This window comes from Mycteria americana, chromosome 1 (genome assembly GCF_035582795.1).
Source record: "Mycteria americana isolate JAX WOST 10 ecotype Jacksonville Zoo and Gardens chromosome 1, USCA_MyAme_1.0, whole genome shotgun sequence".
Lineage (NCBI taxonomy): Eukaryota > Metazoa > Chordata > Aves > Ciconiiformes > Ciconiidae > Mycteria > Mycteria americana.
Window position 1 is genome coordinate 96,347,700 of NC_134365.1, and position 23,245 is coordinate 96,370,944.

At 39.7% G+C, this 23,245-nt stretch overlaps 1 long non-coding RNA gene across 9 annotated transcripts; it reads right to left on the bottom strand.

Annotated features, from left to right (window-relative positions):
* Nucleotides 1-59: 59 nt before the first annotated feature.
* On the bottom strand, nt 60-22,326 carry LOC142415347 (uncharacterized). Of its 9 annotated transcripts, XR_012777391.1 has the most exons (9): nt 21,913-22,326; nt 21,128-21,310; nt 19,755-20,787; nt 13,332-13,453; nt 8,833-10,188; nt 5,795-5,940; nt 5,239-5,520; nt 1,934-2,260; nt 60-662 (listed from the first exon to the last, which is right to left on the bottom strand). It is a non-coding gene; the product is annotated as an uncharacterized LOC142415347 (long non-coding RNA). The 9 variants fall into 9 exon arrangements; XR_012777394.1 differs by lacking the exons at nt 60-662; nt 1,934-2,260 and adding an exon at nt 2,558-4,386; XR_012777393.1 differs by lacking the exons at nt 60-662; nt 1,934-2,260 and having other exon boundaries at nt 4,979-5,520; nt 21,128-21,288.
* Nucleotides 22,327-23,245: the final 919 nt, after the last annotated feature.

Sequence of the window (23,245 nt, forward strand, 5' to 3'; positions counted from 1 at the left end):
ACGAGAACTTCAGGCAAAAAAAGTTTCTTTAAAAAAAGACTGAAAGGGTATCTGTTGAGAGAGGGAAAAGATTTTCAGACTTATAATGATAAAAATGGAATGATATATAATAATGTTTATTTAGCACTTAGGGCTAAAAATTATGTGTTAAAATAAAATTCTGATTTTTGTATGGCTGCTGTAGATTTTCTTCTGTCTAGTTGTCCATATACATACAGTACATAGGGAACATCAGATAGAAAGACCTCAGTGATATGTCAGACTTCTTCCCAACCAAATTCTGGCAGTGCTCTCTCCCGTCGCCATTCACAGGACTCCTTCCCAAGGTCTCTGGTGGAAGGAAGTGGCACTGTTCAGGACTTGCTGGCCTCATTGCTGTTACTTGCATGGGAACAGCAGCTGGTCCAGTAAACAGCATAGGGTGGTGTAACCCTTTCATTCTAGTGTTTTGATCACTACTTTGGCTGTCTGTCAAAAATGTCAAATTCAAAGCCCTCAGTGGGCACAGGTTGCAACAGTTGCTTATTCCAGAAGCTTCCACGATAGCTGCATCCTCAGAATGGACATGTTCCAGTGGCAAAGGTGAGATCTATGGTTTGGGTTTTTATTTTACAATGATGCCTAGATTCCTCAAGCTAGATCAAGTCCTCTTCGTTCTTTGCCTTGTACAAAAAAAAGTAATATGAAACAAGCCATCCCCTGGGAAGTTGAAAATCTTGACAGATTTAGTAATCTAAATATCTAAGAGCACAGCAATTGCACTAATCTCCTTTGGAGATTTGCTACAGAATGAAATAAAACACCCACCTCCCAGACACTATTTTCTTGCAGTTGGGGAAGGGTGAGGGGAAAGATCTCGTTAGGCAGACAGAAAAAGGAACTTATTGTTAGCTACTGATTGAAATAAGAAGAGAGTCAGCATTTAGAGATTTCTCATTAACAAAATACTGGATGGTGATGGAGTTCATGTCACTGGACTATGTGTAGTCCTTGCATATCAGCCATGTTAACCTTAAAAATAGGAACAAAACTATCCTTTGGGTCAGTTGCTGAATCTCATGTGGAAGCTTTGTTTTTGAAAGAGCCAAGGGTGAGCAGTGGACGTGAATTTTCTTTGCTTGGATTCTCTTTGCCTTTTAGGGTTAGATTTCCTATGACCGGTAGCTTTGCAGGAATGGCATCTGTAGCCCTTTCCCACTTGTGGAGGGAAAGATAGACAAGTCCTGCTGTCTGTCAGAGCATGCTATTTTGAGAAACTGCACAAGTAAATATCCAGCAGCAACATTTCAGTGTCAGACTGTTGCATGTGTGAAGTGTAAAACATGGAAACAAGTAATGTGGCCCTCATACTTACAATAGTTTTCTCACATACGTAAGCAATCAGTAGACCCGGCTAATGAAAATGATAGTGCAAATGGGGTAGAGAGGACTTAAACCTGCTGATTATAACGGAGATTCCATTATGTAAGAAGGGGTGTACATACGTTGTGGCTTAGAGTAATTTATTCCATGTTTAAATAAGTGTTCTATTAAAATGTATAACATGTGTGTGTCTGTCTGAGCTCCTGCCAACAAAATTTATTACAAATCACCCATTTTCTGATAGACACATGCTACTTTCCACTTAAATTTCCCACAGATGTTATCTTTAGATTCAGCAATGTCCTAATTTGGGCATAAATATCTTTTCCCTTTTTAACAAAGAAATTAAAATGGTAAACAAGCCAGAGGTGGGGTTTTTTTTTTCTCTGCCTAGGCCAGCCATATGATGTTGGTAACTTGCAAGATGCATCAGAACCTCACAAAACATGGATGACAAGTGATGCTAGTGGGATTAATTTCTATGTTTGGTGGTGTTTTGTTTTTTGGTTTTGGTTTGTTTGTTTTTTTTTTTTTTAAGAGGTAATGAAGTGGATCAGCGCCCGTCACTTACCTGAAAACTGATTACAAACTGAAGCAGGCATGATGACACATTTCACAGATCTGAGTATCTTCCCTGGGGAGCTTTCAGCAGTTGTAGGGCGTCACTATGGGATCATGCTACAGGAGAACCAGCCTCTGCTGAAAGCAGCAGTAGGGCATCACAGGTTTTCTGCCAGCAAAGAGGCAGACATTGGAAGAAATGCTCTCTGGACGCATTCCCCCAGTTGTGCAACAGCCTCTCCAAGAAGGGAAAATGTCTGCAGCTCGTGCAATCCCTGGCATCTCTGGTGGGCTAATTTTGGTGGGTGTTGTGATGCAGGAATTTGTTCTCTTAGAACTAGAAGGAGACATATTTAAATTATGTATTTTGAAAGTATTATTCAAAACCTTTCAAATATATAACTAATTGTTCAGAATAGCTATTCCAAAAGCAGCTTGCTTTCTTTAAAAATCTCCTGGGGCTTTTGTTGATTTATTTGTTTTCTTGAATGCCTGCATTCCCCCCCCCCACCCCAATCCATAATTACTCTGTAGCATAGCAGAAAAATCATTCTAGGTGGAATTCCCCCAAAATGCCTTTTTGTCTAAATCCCAGTGAAAGTCAATGGGGTTTGTGCTCCAAAACCAGTTAATTTCTTTTAAAAAATCCTACCTAATGAAAGCAAATTATCACCTTGGTTTTACTGGGTAACATTTACAGAGCCTGCACATAAATTGTCTCTTCAGTGCAGGGGGAGGACAAAATGTTTTTAGAGATCCAGCTTGAAGTAGGGGTCATGTCAGTTACAGAAAAGTAATTGGTACTTTTCACTTTAGTGTCTGTTGAATGAATGAAGCCGAAGATAAAGCAGTGGTGTGTATTCAGCTAAATGCTGGTAGCCATGGAGAGGAGCAGCAGCTAATTGAAACAAAAAAAGTAATACACGAATCTTTTTTGTTAGACAAAACAGTTTTGTCCAGGAAAGTAAAAGGCATGTGGTAACAATGAGTATAACTACATTTCATTTTTGCTGTGAGACGGTTACAGCTACAAAATACCATGCAATTAACTGTTTAATCCCAGTATCAGAAATGCAGAAGGGTATGGTGTGAATGAAGCAGTTTCTTTAAATGTATAAATGACACATAGGAACCTAATTCTTGCTGTCTTTCAAAATTTCTCCTTCAGTCTATGCTACCACCATGTATTTTTTCTCTGGTAGCAGAGACTTTAAAATCTGCCAAAGGCATCTAACTTCTCTTTCCACTTCTCAGTCTGATGCTGCAGACCAAAAGTGCCTATTCAAACCCTGGGTGTGATGCAAGAGAGCAAATATTTGCCCCATTAAATAGAAGTTGGGAGAGGCAAGTGACTTGCCAAGTTATAGAGTGGAATCCTTTCATCTCAGCACTCTTGAATGGCTTTTGGATCTAAATGTTGATGCTTTGATACTGCGACTGGGCATCTACAGAAAGGAGTAAGTGAAGTTGAAACAGAACTGGACAAACATCTGGGTCAGAACCTTGCTCACAAAAACTGTGAAAGAAAACATTTCATAGATATACGCTACTATAGGTAAAGTTTTCTGGTCAGAAGAAATCCCTAAGGAAAAGTGGCATAAAAATGGTAGCCTCTTATTTCTGAAGTTTTGTAAATGAAGTGTTTGTAAACACTTCAAAACAAAGCATTTCAGATAGAAAAAAACCAACTAAATATTTGGAAGTATGTTTTCAAAACCATTGTCATTGAAAAAGCCTCTTTCATTAGACCAAAACAAAAATAAAATTTAATACATCATCCCTTTTGATTTGCTAAAAACTGAAGACATACATTGGTTTAGATTGTCGTGCTGTAACTTTTGCAATTGTCAGCAATTGCAAAAGGTATCTGTGCAGCCTTGATCAGCAGTTCTTAGATCAGTATGAGAGCTCACTGATACAATGATCTCTCTTTCAGGTTAATACCTCTATGATAGATTATGTTTGTTTACTGCAATGATGCTACCTACAGTTGCTGACTCTAGCTTGGCTGTTCATCTGTCTCTGAAGTTCAAGCTAATATGGTGGCTAGATTATAAATGGGAAAGGAAATAAAATAGGATTTTGATTTTTTTTCCCTGTTTTTTTAAATGAAGTAGACAGCTATTGAAAGATTCCCACAAACCCATGTACCCTTTGAATTTTACATAAGTCCTGTTTTAAGAGCTTAAGTGGAATATGGGATTTTCTGGTTGTTTTGCATGGAAGTCAGCTTTACCCTACATTAATTTTTTTATTGCATGCAGTACTCAGCTGTTTCTGGTAACTGACATTAACAAAATTATCCAACCAACAAATATTTTCAGTTTAAATATGAAAGGAAAGAGAAAGCCTGGCTTTCTCATGTTGAAACATAGTGTCTTCATTTTTTTCTCATGACAATGTTTGATTGCATCCTTCATGATTTCTGACAGTATTTAATTTCCTTTTTGCTTTACCCTGTGCCTACAAAAATAAAAGGAGCAAAGTGACTTCAAAATAAACAGGCAAGACAACTGATTTAAAAAAAAAAAAAAAAGGGAAAGGGGTGCCAAACCCAAACCCTGAATTCAAATGCACCCACATAATGAGTTTTAAGAGAGTCCAGAACCAGACCTTGAATTTTGTGGCTCTGGTTATGCTCTGGTTTGCCCATAACCCAACATCAAATATCTGGGTTCACAATTACATGAGAAGTTTTAATAGGGTAAATGGATTGATTGAAAATACTTTGTGAAGAGGTTATGAGAAAAGACTTATCTAGTACGTGCAGCCAAGATTTAAGCCATTATTTCAGATGTGAAGCATTTGGCAACAAGAGATCATTTTCATCAAAAAGGAAGCCCTAGTTCATTATTTTTGGTCTGAGAATAATTTGATTCTTTGTTTAATGCTACTCAGTCTACCAGCAAACAAAACTTATTTAAATAGAATGAAAATGGTTTTTTTCTTTAATCAAATAACATAGCACCCTAAGGGAAGAAAAAAATAAAATTATTTTACAACCATATGAAGTGTGAGATATGACCTGTTAATATGCAAAATTCATGCCCCCCCCCCCCCCCCATGTTATTTCTGAGTAGGAACTGGCACAGTTGGCCACACACTATAAAGCTAAGTGGCTTTGTTTGTTTATTATTGCAGTACAGCATAGTTTCCACTGGATAGCTATGCTCAACTGATGCTACTTTAATGCGGAGACGTATATACAAATGGATAGACCCACTCAGAGACTTAATTTGACTGTACATCCAAATTTTTTAATCAGAGCTTATTCACTATCTGAGCATCAAGCCCTCCCTTCTCCCTAGTGCATACCTCTAATCATCCTGTCATGCTAGGAATTAGTTTGTTCCTCTTTCCCTCTTTCCTCTTTTCCTTCCCATAGTACAATTACTACAGACTCTTGATTCTTCTCACATGTCATTGTACTTTGGGCTCCCTTCCTTGGCCAGTTCTTTTGGGAAGAGAATTGTTTCTTTGCCAGGCTCTGGTGCTTGCTTCAGGGTACCATGGAAATTCAGGAGTATTCTTTGGCTTTCCAGAAATTCAATTCTGTTCTACTGGATTTGGAGGATTTGATTACAGTAAGAACCATGCCTGTAAAAAAGTAAGCAGAACTCAGAGGACGTTTTTAAAAGCAGGAGCACCTTTGGAACAGTAACACAACCTCTGATAGGGTGGGCATAGAAAAGGAGGAAAGAAGGGAGCCAGAGAGGTCCATGACTAATGCAGCAGTAGTCCAGACAGATCTGAATCTTAGGACAGATTTCAGCTATGCCATGCACTGGCTTAACTCTGATCCCACTGAAATCAGACTTCAAGGAGGGGGAGAAGGCTTAGGCTACTACTGATTGCTTTTATATCATCCTACCTTTTAGTCCAGTTCTGATCAAGCGCTGGAATGTATTCAGCGTATCCACAAATTACATTTAGGGGTATCTTGCTGCTACTGCTGACAATAAATTTGTGAAATAACATACACTTCCTGTGCCTTGTGTGTGCCAAGTTTGTGCATGTCTGCATTCAAATACAGATGAAAAATTAAATTTGTTTGGCTCGAACAGTTTTCACTGATAGCATAACTCCTTCCTCTTGAGTTCCTGTATAAGCCATAGCTGAAACTGTTCTGCTTTTACTGCCCAGTGCCTGAAAGCAGGGGTTAGAGCTGGTTTGCTTTAAATCAAAGCTGTGCTGAGACACAGCGACAGCCAGGACAAAGGCAGTAGGCTGCCTCTTTCCCAGTCCTCCCAGTTCAGCCACACTTCAGAGAAAGTCTTTAGAGAAGGAATAGACTTAGTTGCAGATGATATTGGGAATTCTGTATGACCTTCAGTAATAACATTAAAGTGGGTTTCTTTGTATTATTTTTTTAATTGTCTGATATTTGACAGTAATCACATGTCTACATATCCTTCCTTTTTCATGTTGGAAAACAAAATACAAAATTGATGTCTTACAATATTGGTACTTCCAGTGAAAGCATATTATAAGATCACAAACTGTCAACCCCTCTGCTGAAAGCATGTCTATTTTATCTTGAGAGCTAATTTACCTCAGAATGTTTCCAGGATCAAGAGACCGTCACTCCAGTTAAACAGAGACTCCCCCCCAGCTGACAGAAATGTTAGTTAACATTGACAATTGCACCAATACCAAATCCCAGCTTGATTTTAGAAGAAAGTGTGAAGATTTTAATCCTGCCTATTGATTAGATAGGATGACTGTCTGAGAAGGAAATGTGGGGAGACTTCCAGCTTAAGAATCTGTCTTTAAAAGGTGTTCAAAGCTTTTTGCAAGCATATCTAGTAAATACAGGACCAGTTCTGATTTACAGTATGATTAGCGGCATTACTCTGGAAGCATGAGTTAGCCATAAAAATGTTACAAATCAATTAAGTACATGTTCCAACCCTGTAGGTTGCTGCTGGTTAAAAAAGAAAAATTCTCATAAATGAGGACTCATCGTTACCAACATTCTGTACCTGGATTATTATTTCATTGTTCTTGACTAGGAAATTATGTTTGATTAATATATGAAGGTATTTGCTTCTGTACGAAGGTATTATGCATGCTTACCAACTTTTTGAGGTGTTGTTAGTGCTTTGGGATGCCTCAGTTTAGGACATACTCCAAAGAGCATAGTTTTCAGAAGAATCAGAAAGGTACCATATCACTTTGGGGTGTATCAAGTTGGTATGAAGTATCAGCTGTCACTTTTGCAAGAGTGGGCAGTGTAGCAGATGGAGGCACAATTTTTAAATTACAGGATTTGTACCTTGAGTGTGCTAAAACAGGTTCTTTGCAGCCTCAAATCCTACATCTTCTATGCTTATTTATTCCTACAGAAAATACCTTTTTGTGACTTGCTGCTTCCAGTGTACTGGATACAAACTTTTTCTTTGATATTGCAAGTTTTCCAAAATACCAAAGTGATGTGAGAGAAACATCATGTGTATGTTTTGCCAAACAGATTGGCCTTGGCTACCCACATAAATTTTCTGGATCTTTTGATCAAATCCTCCACCCTGTTGCAAATTTGGAATTCATGCCAAATATAGCATCCAGCAGGGAGATAAATCTGAATTCTTTAATGTGAGCTACAGTGGTTTTTTTAAATTCTTATTTGTGATAAATCTTCTGTATATATTGGTATCAAAGCTGGTCAAATAATTTATTCCTCAAATAATTTGAAAATACTGTTGTTGCTTTTTAATTCAACCAACTTAACATGCATTCTTAGAAAACTCTCTTACGAATACTGGTTACAAGTACTACTGCTTTTCATTTCATAATTATTTGCAAATACATTTTGATAGCTTTTGTTATGATCCAAATTTTTAATAGTTGGGAAAACGATATTTTTACTGGAAAATGATGTCTGGATATTGGAAAACAGAAAGCAAACAGGGCTCACCCACTGAAGTCAGTGGGACTCTTTCTGAAATTTCCATTAAGAAATGGGCTTAAATGCATCATGCTGCTTCAGTTAAGATATTTCCAAAAACATTGTTGGGGAAATATTGTTGCTGATGGTTTTCGTCAGGAATACTGGGTACAGCCAGATTACCTGTAACTTAAGAAATCTTAATTCAAAAAGAAACAGGTGTAAAAAAGTGCTCAGATTGTCCGGGGTGGGAAGGATCCTATAAGGGAGAATAAGAAAGCTTAGCCAGCATGGTCAGGCAAAACAAAAAGAGGGGTATGATTGTAGTCTATAAATATATTAGAAAAAGAAGTGCTATTTAAGCTAAGGGAAATGCTGACACAAGAACAGATGGGTATAATCTAACTGTGTACAGTTATTCTGGATTTTAGAATGTTTCTAATTCTAAAAGAAATGAGAATCTATGACAACTTTTCACTAAGTACCAGGAGGAAAAAACACCAAAAATCCCAACCCCCAAACCAAAAAACTCTAATTGATTATAAGCAGACCCTGAGCGGCACATGAAAAAGATTATATGGCATGGTTGCCTGCAAAAACAAGGGACTGAACTCAATGACTCAAGAGTCCCTTCCAATCTGCTGTTCTTAATTAGATATATGAGTATCATGGGAGCTCTTCTAGCCTCCAGCCTGTTCCTGCAAGAGGATCCTTTTATTTATGTAACTTCCCACTGAAATCCCTGCAAATCTGCAGATCCCCGCTGACATGTAGGTGATATGGATTCTTGGATCAAATTCCAAGGAGGGTTCACGATCCCAGAAGAAAATTCTATATCTGGCTTCTGTTTTCCTTCTTGGTTTTGCATGCAGCTTCTGTTTCAATTCCTGAAACTCCCTTCTCTTCATTGTTTCATTTTCCTTGCGAAGATAACTTTTCTTCTTGAAGAATGATTTAAATACTAATAAATCATACATTTATAATTAAAATCCATATGGATGGAAATACTTTTACATGCAGAATACCTGTTGCCAAGGCCTGGGTGCCCTTGTCACAGAAATCAATGCAGGTGGAGCATTTGGTGGTTTTCCTGTCCCTTGAACCAACATTATACCTTTCATCACCACAGGTCAGGTCTTGTGCCATGAAACTTTAAACATATACTTCTCATAGGATCCGTGGGTAAATGTTAAGGTAGCCTAAGCTTCCAATATCTGTGGGGAAAAAAATTGTAGTGGGACCCTCTGAAAACAAAGTTCTTGATCTGGTAGCATCATAGACAATCACACAGATTTTTCATGGCCTTTATGGTGCCCCATAATGCAGTAATTTTTGAGACTGGATCCTTGTCTTACCACTTGTGATCATTTCAAAATACTCGCTAAAGTCTTTCCTTTACACAGGATAATCTGGCCATTTCTGCCTCTGTTGCTTCACCTATAAATTAGTGCAGTGTGCTGAGGACTGAACAGATTTCCAAGGGATGTCTGGAGTCTCTGATAGAAAGTCCTACTTGTAAATTGTTATGATAAAGATCTTTCCTAGAAATTAAAGATTGTGTTGGAAGTTCTTACTTGCTATGATGACAGATGGGAATGGAATGATTCCCACTAATTTGGGATGGCTGGTAACAAAGCCTGACAACTTGAGTTACTGCTTTCAGTTGTTCAGTGATTCTCTAACGTGCTGTTTTCCCAGGGAAGTTCACCAATGATAATAACCCCAGCAGTTCTTACTGTTTACTAGCTTGCTTTATGAAAGCCATGACCTCCAAAACTTCTGAAGCAATCCCAGGACCATTTGCTCATACCAGCAACCATAACAGGTTTGACTGCTAGGCAGCCTCTGCCAAGAGGGAAATGAAGTACCAGGGCCTGAAAGGAATACAAGTCAGCATCAAATTCTGAATAAAGATGACTGAAATTTTCTTCTCTCTCCATCTTGAGAGGAAAGGATTGGGTTCTGGTATTTTTCTGTGGCAGTGCTTTATCTTTGACTTTGTACTGAAAATAGTGTATTTCTTCATATTCTGGACACTGTAATCAATAATCTTAGAATTTTATTACATTTTAGAAAATACCTTATTGAAGCAAACTTCTGCCTTTGACATGGTTTGTGCCATTGTTAAAAGGTTGTTAAATTCAATCCTGGATTTTTCATTGATTTAATAATCATAATGCCACTACTCCACTCTGCAGAAGGTAGGTGGGTATCTTGTCCCTGGGGATCTAAGGCACAACCACTAATCTGTGACAAGCACAGACCAAGAAAAAAGCTTGCAAGAAAAAAGCTGCAGGTCTCATCAAGCACAGGCCAAGAGGTTTCTTTGGCCACAGGTTTGCAAACCTCTGCAAACACTTCTCTACTCAGAACCTTGTAGCCTGTGAATAGAAAAGAAAGTGAGAAATTTTATCCAAAGTGAGTCAGCCTGGAACTCCTGCTGCCTTTTAGCTGTAAAGTGGAAGCTGAAGTGTCTTTAATTATCATGTGGCACCTGACATGCTGCTCTTCTACTTGACCTTTTTCTCAATATTGTTTGTACAGGTGACAACCTGCAATTTCTCAGTACATTACAAGCAGCAGCAATTGCAAGTGACTTAAATTTAGGTGGTTAAATGTTTTAGAAATGCAAACTGTCTTCATTTTCTAGTAAGTAGAAGAACTGAACTCATAAATATCAGATCACCTTTGTTTATGCAGAGAACATGGGCAAAGGCAAGACTATCTACCTGTGAGAGATGTCAGGACAGCCTCCTTGCTTTATGTTGTTTGTGCTCTTATTTGCCATTTAAAAACGCTCTATAATCTGTACTGCTGTTTCTTTATCTTCACGAGACTGTCAGGAGATTTAAGTAGTTAATCTTTTTTAACAGCATAGGGAAGTGGAAAATACAGTATATGCATTAAATACTGTCATTCAGTCCACAGGATATTACAGTGGATATTTTGGGCAGTTTGCTTTTCTTTCATTTTGTCTTTATAGATACATACTAGCTCTGCCTTGGTCCCTTTGCCAGTCAAGTCATTCTGAATTTCAGTGAACAATTTTCTGCTTTGTTTCTTCACAGTTAAGGTAGCAAGTGTTTTGTGTCTGTGGGAGTCCTAGATTCCAAAATTTGCTGGCTTTTTTTCCCCTTCCTTTTGACTTGCAGCATGTATTCATTGAAGTGAAGTTTTGGAGGAATTCAAATCTACCCAAGTAAGGAAATGCATGCAAAGCCATAATGGAAACATATAAAGCGTAACCATTTGTCAAAGAAATCAAATCTGTTGTCTTGGAAGGCACTTTGAGTTTACTTCTTTTGGCCTTAGAGTTTATTTCTTGCAGAGGTCGCAAAGCTTTATTATTTGATGGAATTGGGTGATTCTGAGATATTTTGGTTTGGATTTGGACAATCTGAAATGAGCAGTTAAAATCATTAGCTGCACTTTCATCTCGTAGGTTGGCACCCTAAGCAGTCTTAGGTTGACGTCCCTAAGGGATGAAATATCTACTCTGCTCCTTTTGCTTTCTCTATGTCATCTGGATTTTCATTGCATTGCTTGTAGGATGTTCAACGTATTTAAAACACTTTGAGGAGGTTAGTAACTTTGATTACAAAGTCCTCAGTAAGCAAGAAGTCAACTTCACCTCAGCATCCTTACATTCTTACACAGGGGCTCAACATTATAAAGGTTAAAAGAGTCTGAATATCCATGTAGAACCATCTTGAGTCTCAAGTTGAAGGTAAAGGGAAACAATCAGGGGTGTTCTCTGCCTGTATTATTTTCTTTTTGGGAAAAAGCTTATTCATATAATCTGTGAGTTATTCAAGCAGCTTGCAAACCTATTAATAGTTCCTGAAGATCTTTGATTCCTACTGTTTCTCTTGAGCTGAGGCTGAATTTATTCGCCAATTAATGTAAACTTTGATTTTATGAACCACCTTATGAACAGTAGAAAATAAAGGGTGGGGGAGTTAAAATGATTTCTTATAATTTGTACAGGTAGCATAATCCTCCGAGAATGTCATAAAACATTAATTCCAGTTTAAGCTGGTAAGCTCATTAGGTAAAGATTGTTACCCTTATTTCACTGGTATGGAAAACCACACCAAAGAGACTGTACCACTACCTGTTCCATCTGTTCAATTCCAAACTTTTCAGACTGATATTCAGAAGCACTGAAGAGTAACATCTCCAGTTACAGTTTGTATTAACAGTGATGAACACCTTATGCTTATCAGTCCCAAAATTTCAGAATTATTTACATTCTGGCTATCCCTATGTTTGGGTCTCAAAGCAAGCCATTTTACATTGCCTTGTAATACAAAAGGCTGAGTACCTGCCCTTTGAGGATCCATGCTCCTCCTCTTGGTGGTACTGAACACAGGGACTAAGATGTCTCACAGTGGGACCCCCAAAATGAATGAACACATTTTGGGAAAAGGAAAGACATTGAATGACTTACATCAGGATTCACTGTAATTACAGTTAGAATTAAGATAGCAAATCAGGAAATTGACACTTCTTATATTGTGATTGCCATAATTCCTTTCCCCACATGAAGCCAAATAGAATCTCTGTCAGCAAAGGCTTTCATGGGTACGTATTTTGTATCTGAGGCTGATAGCATGTGATTAAAGCATGTCAGAAATGTGTTGTCTGATCTGCTTTCTCTGTATGATCCAAAATGTTCCGGCAATATTCTTCAGGTTAGATACATCAAAACAAATAACGATGCTGACCAAAACCAGAATTCTGTACTTAGAGTCAAATAAAAAGAAGCCAAAGATCCTCCATAAGAATAGACTTTCAGCTGTTCATCTATTTTGCTTTGCAGCCATTATGCCATCCCCACTGGGAGACAAGGTAGGAAATGGTCTATCAGATAGTACTACCAGAAAAAGTCAGAGAGCTGCACAGAGATTTATAAGAATTACTGATAAAATGTTGCCTTACTTAGTATTTCTGTGGATGCATTCATAAACAAGAAATGTGGGTTTGGGGTGATAGGCTTCTGTAGGAAATTATGGGAGAAAGAATATTCTTTTTTTTAGATGACTTGCTTTATACTGTTCTGTATTTTTTTTTGAGAGGCAATCAACCCCCCAAATTATGGTAGACACAGCACAATTTTCGAAGGTTGTATAGATTTCAGACTGGAACTGGCTTCTGTCCAGCCTGTTCAGAGCACAAGCAGAATGACGTTGGGTCAGTCTGCACCCACTGGGGTAACATGTTCTGTGCGGTGTTTTTAAGTGTGTATACATTTGTGTTATGTAAGGATGAAAGTCTTGGCAAATATTCTTGTATGTATCTTCCACTGCATAAATAATTTTGACAGCTTTGTTGAATAAATCAGGGTTGACTTCATATATACAGTCCTTGAACACTTTTCAAATGTTTTCATATAAACCTCTTCGATTTCACAACCTGTTTATGATGGTCTCTTATGAAGCCATTTGGCTCTAGTGAAAGGTTCACTCAGTGTCTGTAGACGTAACATATCTCTTCAGTATTAGAGAACAGCAGTAAGACTTACCAGCAGCACTACTGCAGCTTCTGCAAATGAAGTATCCTTTATACCACCACACTGTTACTAAGGATAAGGGTGTATCTTTTCCTCAAACCAGAGAAAAACTGCAGGAATTTGATGAAATGGATCTGTACAAAGGAAATCTGCATATGATATATCACTACATCAGGTATTTTACTGTATGTGATTTTAAACTGAATGCCATTTTCCTGAACGTATGAGTTTGTTGCAGCTGTCATTTAAAATTCTTTTATAGATGAAAAACTGCAGACAGCTGTACGCACCTTGGCTAAAACATCACTGCTGTAGTGTCATCTCATAGGGCATCAGATTTTCCCAAACTTCTGCTGTTTGTGGATAGGTGGAGAAGGAAAACTTTTTCTCTTCTCTGCTTAGCAATGACTCCATTTGATAAGGTTCAGCTCAAGTAACCAAATTGCTTTTGAGAATGAAAGAAAATAAATTTTCCTTTATTAAACGAAAAGTTTGCAGTCTTTTTGAACAGCTGTACTGCTGAGGTGGGTGTGGGCAGAATGCTGAAGTCTGGTGGGAAAGTTGCCAGAAAGGGCTTTGTGCATTTGTATGTGCTTAATAAAAAAAAGCTCTGAATTATTTAATTTTTTGGGGGGTGGAGTGGTGGCTGAAGACAAATATTCTGAATAGGTTATTTTCCTCACAAGCTAAATGCTGTCACTTTGGCATGATTCAGGTCTGTGAACAGTGCAAAGCTAACTTGCCTTTGAGGAAAAAACAGAGGCTGTTCTCTTTCTGGACTCATGATGCCTTCAGGAGGAGCCTAACACATGAAGAGAGCTCCACAGAAACTCTCCTTCACCCCATTGTTTCACACAGTCCAAGAGCCTGCTCTCTGCCCTTTTTGTGGTAGGGCAAGCTTCCATGAAAAGAATTAGGAAACTGCTGTTGTACTCTCCTGAGTTTGGAGAGAAGAATGCTTTTTACCCTTTGGCCGAGCCCTAGGAGAGATGGTTCTTCTTCCTTCCTCCCCACCCTCATCCTACAGAATGAGTAGGAATATAGAAACAAGGATTAATACTTCCTTCCGAGATTCTTCTTAGGATTTTATTACAGTCATGAATGACTACAACATGTTATGGCATTAAATTTTTGCCTCTGCACCTCTATAGCACAGTGTACCCACTATTGAACCTTTAATACATCTTCATGTAGCGTTTACCTATCCTCTGTTGGCCTTCCCTCCTGTCACCCATCAAGAGTGACATTAAATCTTTCAGAGGAACATATATGGTGGTGCTCCTCTGAGCTTTCTAGTAACTTGGGATAGCAAAGACACTCCAAAGTGTGGGGTGGTGGTGGTGGTGGTGTAGCTGCTTAATACCAGAGTTATTTCTATTAGATTTCATGCAACTTAGAATTTGAGTTATGATGCATAAACCAGTGAATTAATGTGTTTCTGTGTCCTTCTAGGGTCAGGTTTTTTAAGGCATACACTTATGTTTGGAAGATTGATTCTCTTGGACTCCAGAACTTTAATCTCAAGAGTCATCTGTATTAAAGTAATTTAATATCAGAGTCATAGGGCTTGTTTACATGGGGAAATTGACCAGCATTGCTACAGCAGAATAGCTACTTCAGTCTAACTCCCCCATGTGGACGTTGTGCTCTGGAATAAAACTGACTTCATTTTCATTTTGAAATAATTCCTCTTACTAATTGTTCCAGAATAGAGTGTCCACAGGAGGGAGTTATGCAGAAATAGCTATAACAGAATAGTTACAGCTCAGCTGAGTAAATTCACTGCATTGTAATGCCTTGTGCATGGGTGGCACAAGATTTACAAGGGTAAAAATGCAGGAGTTACAGTCAGCTCTGCTCTCGTTGACAAACTGGGCTGCTAGTGTTAGCTGTCTCTTCTGTACAAAGATTTGTAGTTTCCACAGTGCTCTGGGAAACTGCAGCAATTTTGCTTTGATAGTGTTCTCCAAATAACTCAATAAATTTAATATAAAATACAGCTTTGTGTCGTCGTCCCCCCCCCCATTTTTTTCACTTACTAAATCAAATTACTTCTGAACATATAATTGTTGGGTGAAAAATAAGCTTTTTATTTTTTCTTACTGTATTTCCTGACCTGCTGGTATTTGTCTGTTCACTGACCCTTCATGCCTCTCATTACCTCTGAGTTAAAGAATACCTTCTTGAAAGTTCTGGTCACCCTGGTCACCATATGGTCAGCCTTTACCACTAAAACGGCAGCAGGGTGTCTGGTTTTTTGGTTGTTTTTTTCCCCTGTAAGGGCAAAGAGCTGTTTGCTGATACCACATTCTCCCTATTTTCTAAAATATATTTCAGACATTGCTGATAGCTGCCTGAATTTCAAATGGCTGGAAAAAAACCCCAGAGATGCTAAATAAAAGTAAAATTGTAACTTCTCCCATAAAACCTGCACTTACAAAATATGTTTTGTGACTCTTCAGAAATCTTAAGGAATTGAGGTTTTGTGCAGTTTTGTGCAGGTTTTGTGTTCTGTAAAGGTGAGAGTTGTATGTTTCAGTCCTAGCTCTGCTAAAGAATCAGTATGTTGCCTTAGTGGAATCTCTTATGTGTCACCATTTTCTCTCTCTATGAACATAGACATGCTATAAGGCATATCTTACAGTTGAAACCATCAGGTAACAGGTGCCATGCCACTGCAAGTGCTAAACATTACTTTTTATTGCTAAACTTGCAAGTTCTTAAAGCAATCATTCAGGGAAGTGGCTTAAGAATAGGAGCAAAGGTGCTGAAACTCTGATAACCTCTCTGCGATATGTTGTGGGCAGTAATGAGCTTACTCTTCCGGTTCTTCAAGCCAGTTCAAAGTTAGGTGGTTTCACTGCTATAGAGATGAGTCTGAGTTAATACGCCTCATTTTCCAAGATGCAGCACTGTCCTAACATAGTCACTTATGGTGCACAGTAACCTGGCTACCTCCAGGGGTGCTGGCACAGCAGGCTTGCAGCCAGCCAGAATATACAGTGTATATTGACCTTAAATACAGACATTAAATACAAAGGTTCCTGGGTGAGAATTGCAAGGGATTTGAAATCGTCACCCTCACTGAACCTTTTAATTGGGTTTCTGACTTGCAGATGAGTACTCCTAGCCAGTGTATTGGGAAGGAAGGAGTCAGTAGAGAAGAGGTCTGAAAGTGAAGGAAAAATTTAACTATAGTTAAAATCAAAGTTAACCCAGTAAAATGAGGACAGCTGGCTCACTGTTCTGAGTATAGCAACATGGATGTTTCAAAATAGTCACGACTGCTAGTATAGAATAAAAGAACCTGCACTAAATCTAGTGAGAGAGAGTCTGTAGTGAAAAGAACAGAACATGCCAAGGTTGAATGAAGTTCTCATGGAATCACAGAAAACCAGCTAAACCAGATGGTTCCCTTCCCTTCCTCAACAAATAGCCTGGCCCTCTACCTGTGCTATTTCCAATGAACAGAAAAATCAGTGGAATCCTCTCCACTCTGCAACAGTTCTTTACATATGGAAATATTGCTGTTCCTTCTCCCTTTGGTTTTCTCTGCACTGGAGAAAAGTTTCACTTACTCAGTTTTTCCTCATAGGTCTTGCTGTGTAGATCTCCACTTGTTCTTGTTGCTCTCTTTCAGACTGTTTCCAGCAAGTTCATATCTCATTCATGCACTGCACTCGAGGCTTTACCTGTACCTCATCTAGAGCCTGAAGGGCTACTTCATGTATTCTAAGTACTTTATATATTCTGGTATGGGTTTTATTTGCACTAGTTTTAATGTGAGGAAAGAGAAGAGAGTGCTTTTGCAAATAAACCAAACTTATTCATTCAAATTCAGACTAAGACGCAAAGTGAAAGGGGGGAAATGAGCTAGAGCTAGGCTGCTACTGAGCTTAACAGGAGCTGGGAATAAGGAGTAATTTCCTCCCACAGAAGCAATGTAAGAGGAGAACCAGGAAAATGACAAGAGAAAGAGCAGCAAAGTAAAAGTGAGATTCTCTCAGCTCAAGGCAACAGAAAGATCAAGCAGCTTTAGATTAAAAAGGTTGTGCCTTGCTGTTACAGCTACAATTCAGTTGTTTCTGCTAACATGAGACCCATATGCATCATACAACTGTTAATTCAGGGTATTTCTAACTTGGATTAGGAGGTAATAAGGCATGCAGTCCGCATCTGTATCTAGACAGTGACTGTACCATGATTGCTTGTATTCAGATCAGGCTGGAGGGAATCTCTCTAAAGTATCACCATTTAGCTGTGCAATGATTAATAAACTTGTTTTGGCTGGCTTGATGTGGAAAGAAGTAGAGTGAGGATTAAAGAGGGAGCTGAAGAAGACCAAGGGAACCAAGTGGTCAAAAGGACTTACTTTTCTGTTATGGAAGGTATATTCACTTTGCCATGACTCACACGTTTGCATTTTAGCTGAAAAGGGGCCCCTGTATTATCCATGCTGCAACTTTAGCAAAGCTCTTCAAATGTTATGCTACAGGGTCACTGTGGGTACTTTTGTCCAGCACACTCTTTCCAAGGGTTTACTGTGGCAGCATATTTTGCTGCTTTCCTTCAAAACAGTGTCTCAGCAAATATGAAGACAGTATTAAAAAATAAAAGCTATAGAAGGAGCTCAGGTAGAGCAAAGAAATCTCTTAATAGGGCCATGAAGTGCTGATCTGTAACAACTGAGGCTTTGAGCACTGAAAACTTTTAATGCCTTTACTTCTAATCTAGTGCAATGCCTCTGTGGGAAGTGAACTTTTAAATCTGCACTTAATTCTGACAAGTTGTACTGAGGCATTGAAGAGATTTTTGTAAAGAAGGATGTCAGACAGATCTGTTTCTTCACCCTGGTTATTGAGTTACTGAATTCTGAAATTAGTTGTCTATGTGTCCGGTGATATGATACTTTTCAGTCACTGGATAATTACCTCTGCAGAAAGAGAAGAGCAGAACGTTATCCCTGTGCCCCCGTGTGTCCTCATTTCTCAGCAGATTTGTAGAAGACTAAAGTCATTACCAGGAGTACAGTGAAGCCCACTAAAACGGGTCACCCATGGCACTGCTGACTGCCCTGTTTCCAACACGTGGCATTGTGGCAGTGTGAAGAATTCCCTGAGGGAATATTTACTTGAGATCGATTAGTTGGTAACTGTAACTGTTAAACCAATATGCATTTAACATTGTTCTTCATTAAACTGAGAGGCTGTTTATTAAAAAGAAGAATGTTTCTTCTAAATGAAAAGAAGTTGTAAATCATACCAACTGCTCGCCTGCTGGACTCCTGCAGCTGCTGTGCTGGAAGTGAGGGAATTCAGTGGGAAGAGTTTTTGAACAGCACTCAGGTGGTCAGAATAGTCTCCAAGGTCCTGTCCTGAAGTACTGCACTACAGTTATTTCAGTAGCAGCAACTTGTGTTAAAAGATGTCTGGATATTAAGAAGAGGACAGTGGGCACACCATTCATCTGTGTCTCCTTGGACACAGATCCTGGCTGATATACAGAGGATCCTTGGCTTTTTTCCCCCACTCCCTGTGCAACTCAAAAAGCAGTCAGCCCCGTGCTTCCTCAGGCCTCTCACCCCTCAGCTTGCTATCTTCTCTAAATATCCCAGTCCAACATGATAACTTGGGACATCTGATTTGGTAGTTCTAAACCAGTTCGCAACCGTGCCCAATTAAAAGCTCCAATATGAAGCTGTCCTCAGAGGGCTGCAAGGTCTGATCAAGGGGGTAAAGATTGGTTTTTCTATCCTCTTAGCTTGGCATGTGAAGCTGTTTCTTAAAGAATTTAAACTATGTAATTGAGGCTGTTTTGTTTTGTTTTGTATTTTTCTTGAAACAGGACTAATATGGAAATTTAAAGATCTAAGTGGTCCCTTCTGAAAGTTCCTAACATTGCTATCAGTATCATTCCTTTTTATAAACAGAACTGTTACAGTTCTAAGAAATAAAGTATTCAAAGAATGCACTCATAAAAGATTACGCATACAATGGAATTTTTTAGCCTCAATGGGAACAGAAGGCTTTGTGAGAAGTGTTTGTGTGCAATGAACATAATGTTTAAATCAATTTTTAAGCTGTTGCTAATGAAACACCACACTTCGAATAAGGGGCTACAAGGCATGCGTCTTAGAGATGCACAACATATCAGTTCCTGCCCAGCATATCAAGGCCCTAGGGGTTTAGAGTGTGAAACAACTGTTCAAAAAGAACCATGCTAGAAGGGTAGGGGAGCAGGGAAACAGCCTGAAATGCAGCTTGGAGTGATGTGAGATTTATTCCCTTAGCTCACGTTTTCCGAAGTTTCATCATATGATTTGGCAATTCTGTAGAGCTGGTGTTAAATACATCACATGGGAGTGCAACAGAGATACTTCTGAGCCTTGGATGAGTGACAGACCTCACAGAAAAGTAGTTACATGACAGTTCCTACCTGTTCCACTTTTGTAGTCCAGCTTTTGTTTCTGTTGTGGTCTCCTGTCTGTTTCTCCAATCATGTAACTGATGCGACCACACCTTCAGGCATTTCCTTTAGGGGGACATGGCTGGTGACACTGCCTCTACTCAGATTTTTCAATGAATGGGGAGGTTGGGGGCATCCTTCAGCTGCATCCTCCCTTTGCATACATGATCTGCTGCTAGAAGTCCTCCAGGCAGATACCCTTCACAACTCAAGCCCAGCATTGCTCAAACTTAGCAATACAGAAATACAGTTCAGGATGAATTGGTTATTCTGAAGGGTTCGGTGAATGGTTCAGATGGGTATGTACCTTCCAGCCTATGAATTGCTTCCAAATCATTTTCTCAGACAGCTGTAAAAGTTTGTTTCTTGAGTCTGCTATAAGGTTCATTGCCAGACAATGTGGATTCTTGGTCTTCACTGGATAACTCTCAAGCTTAAAATGAATTTTCAGCGTGGGTATGTGTATGTTTCCATTGCAGATAGGCCTTCTCACAAACATCTACAAAACGTTGCCATTGCAAATGTTCTCTTGCACATGCATTTGTTCCTACGAACTTTCATGAATTACATGCAAAATGAGACACACAAAAAAAAGCCACTAAGTAAATTTCGCAGTTCTTTATTCAAGTGAATGTTTAGATCGACTGTTGCACAACAGTTACCCAGAACTACATGGAGCTGAGTATCTCTGGTATGAATTTATCTCTGGAATTTCCACTGGTTAGCAGAGTTTGTTACATACTCATTTCAGCAAGGATAACCCACTAGAAAATAAGCCACTGGGAAATGATGCATCTAGCTAGACCTTTCTTTGGTCTTTTTTTTTTTTTGGTGATGTTTTTGTTTAACTATGACTGCATCTGGTGAACACATTCAGACTGGGGAGACCAAAAAAAATAAAAGCATAAAGAGCAAGTGAGAAGTTCCTGGAATGTTACAAGCTGCTGTGTCACTGGGAATGGCAAGGCAGGCAGGCAGAAAGCTCCTCTCTCCTAAGCTGGCACTACAGCGGGAAAATTTGATACTTGTTAGGCAGTGAATTGGCTGAAACCGTAACTTTGAAGTAAACGTACAGTTGCAAACAAATACTGAATATCGTGCTCTTAATTAATTTCTCTTCCCCTTAATTCTTATACCCTAGGCTTTTTAAGATATGCTTTCTGAACTGTATTCTTTGAAATCTTACAGTCCAGATGGCCTTATGTGTTGTAAACCTAAGGGCTACTGTACATTTTAAAACTACTTCAAGTGTTTTTATTTTAAATTGATGGTCCCACTTAGACAATAAGACAGATTGTCTAATTACAGTTTACAGATGCCACTTGGGATGAAGCAAAGATTACCTTGTATGCATTAAAAAGAGAGACATTATTTCATTCTTCCATCAGCAACAAAGCTAGAGCTGTCCTGAATCCTCCAAGAAAGCAAAGCCTAGTTCCCATGCTGTCCTGTGCACCACGTTTCCCAAAGAATGCTGTCTTCTGGCACATACAGCTCCTTTAGCCTGCAAATGTTTAAGCTGTGGTCTAAAACAAGAGGATGCATTGTCCTTAGAAAGAGCAGCAAAGCCTGAACTGTGAGAACAGAAAACCTCTACCCTCATCCTTCACACATGGACTTACGCTGTTATCAGGATTGCACAAGCAAAGTGCATCTTTTTCTAGTCTTCCTTTTCCTCTCCCTTAGAACTGTGCTCTCTGAAAGCTTTTCAAAAGGGGGGAAAAACCAACCCAAAACTTAAGGGAGGTGTTGAGGGGGTCTAATTCGTATTGAGCATGTCTAACTTTTCCTTACCTATGGCTCAAAGGCCTGACCAGGGCGAGAATCGGCCTAAAAATTTACGCATCTCTGGCTGGATTAATGGTTTAGGGCCTGATTCCCAGACCTACTGAAGTAAGCTGAAAGGCTTTCCTTAATTGATCCTGATAAATGAATTTGTTAAAGAACGTTACCTCTCCTGACAGTTCAGGTATTCTTAATATGACTATGTTGCATGGTAAGCAACAATTTTTGCTTTGTGACAGGCAAAAGTAATGTTAAAAAGATTAAAAAATTACTCATTCCGGTCAAAGTTGAACATGGGGAAAAAGAGAGGAGATAAACAAAGCAGTAATCCATGCAAACATACCTGTAGGTTTCTGTAAATTTAGAGCTTGGGGACCTATCCTCTTGTTATGAGTGCAAACTGAATAAGATCCAATGAAGCCTGTAGAGTTCTTGTGGTGTAAACAAGTAGCTACTTGGTCAAGTGTTGTTCCTCATCCCCCCTCCACCCAAGTGCTAGTAGCTGTTTCAATGACCAAAAGAAAAATGTTCTGTTTTTTAACCCAAATGTGCATTTTTTGCCTGATGTTTTAAAACCTACAACTGAGTTACAACATTTTTGGGGTGTATCTGCATAGCTATAGTAGCTCCACCCAAGCTCCAAGCCACAGGGGATGGTGACAGCTCAGACTGGCAGCCATTTAGGTGCACAGCTGTGGTCTGGTAGCACAGGCACCAGTCCCATGCTAGCACGTCTGAGCAGCTTCTGGAGCAGCGCACATCCAGGCATCTAGAAACACAGGCAGAGCAAATTCACACTTGTCTGCACCTGAGCACGTAAACATCCCCTCTGATGCTTTAATAGCCTCAAAATGTTCCGGCTTCAGTGGAGCATAGCAGCTCATCATGAATAGTTTGCAACTGCTTTTAGGGGAATCAAAGCCCACTGACTTAATTTTCACCGAACATCAACTGCAGGCGGGCTCGCCAGCTTATTAACAGCCCTTGGCCACCAAGGGCTGTAGAAAGGAGGCTGTGCCCTGTGGAGTACCCATACACAGTGCTGTGGAGTTAACTACTGCCTTTGAATAGAAACCTTTCATTTCTGTAGGCGCAGTGGCACAACATCTGTTATGCTGCGCCGAAGTAACATTTGGGAGCAGAGGAGTGGCAGAGGAAGGCCTGGCTGGTCTAGAAGTCGTTGGCATGTCAGTGGCTCCCAAATCTTTGGTGCCACCCAGCACAGGCTGGGTCACCAGTGGGGTTCAAGGAGACCCTCACGCTGGCAGTTCCACACCTGTCCATTAGAACTGCACAGACGTGGGGGGCATAGTGTGGGGCTGCGTAAATGAGGCAGGTTTAATTTGTTCCTTCCCCTATTCTGACACAAATATTTGGTCACAGGGGAAAAGCTGCCTTTCGTACACGTGGGAGGCGCTTACGTAAACAGCCCCGCCTGCTACTGAAACCGGCCGGTCCGAAACTGCCCGCAGAAAGGCGAAGGGTGGAAGCACCTTCTCATGCAAAAGGCGCTGAAACGGGGCCAAAGAATGCGGGTGACATTCTAAAAGCTCCACCGGTCGGGTGGGGGGGGGGGGAGGGGGGCGGACGGGGACGTGCCGGAGGCGGCGCTGGCCGCCGCCCCCGCCGCGGCGCGTGATGCCGCCGGCCCCGAGCACCGCGCGCCGCGCCAGGTG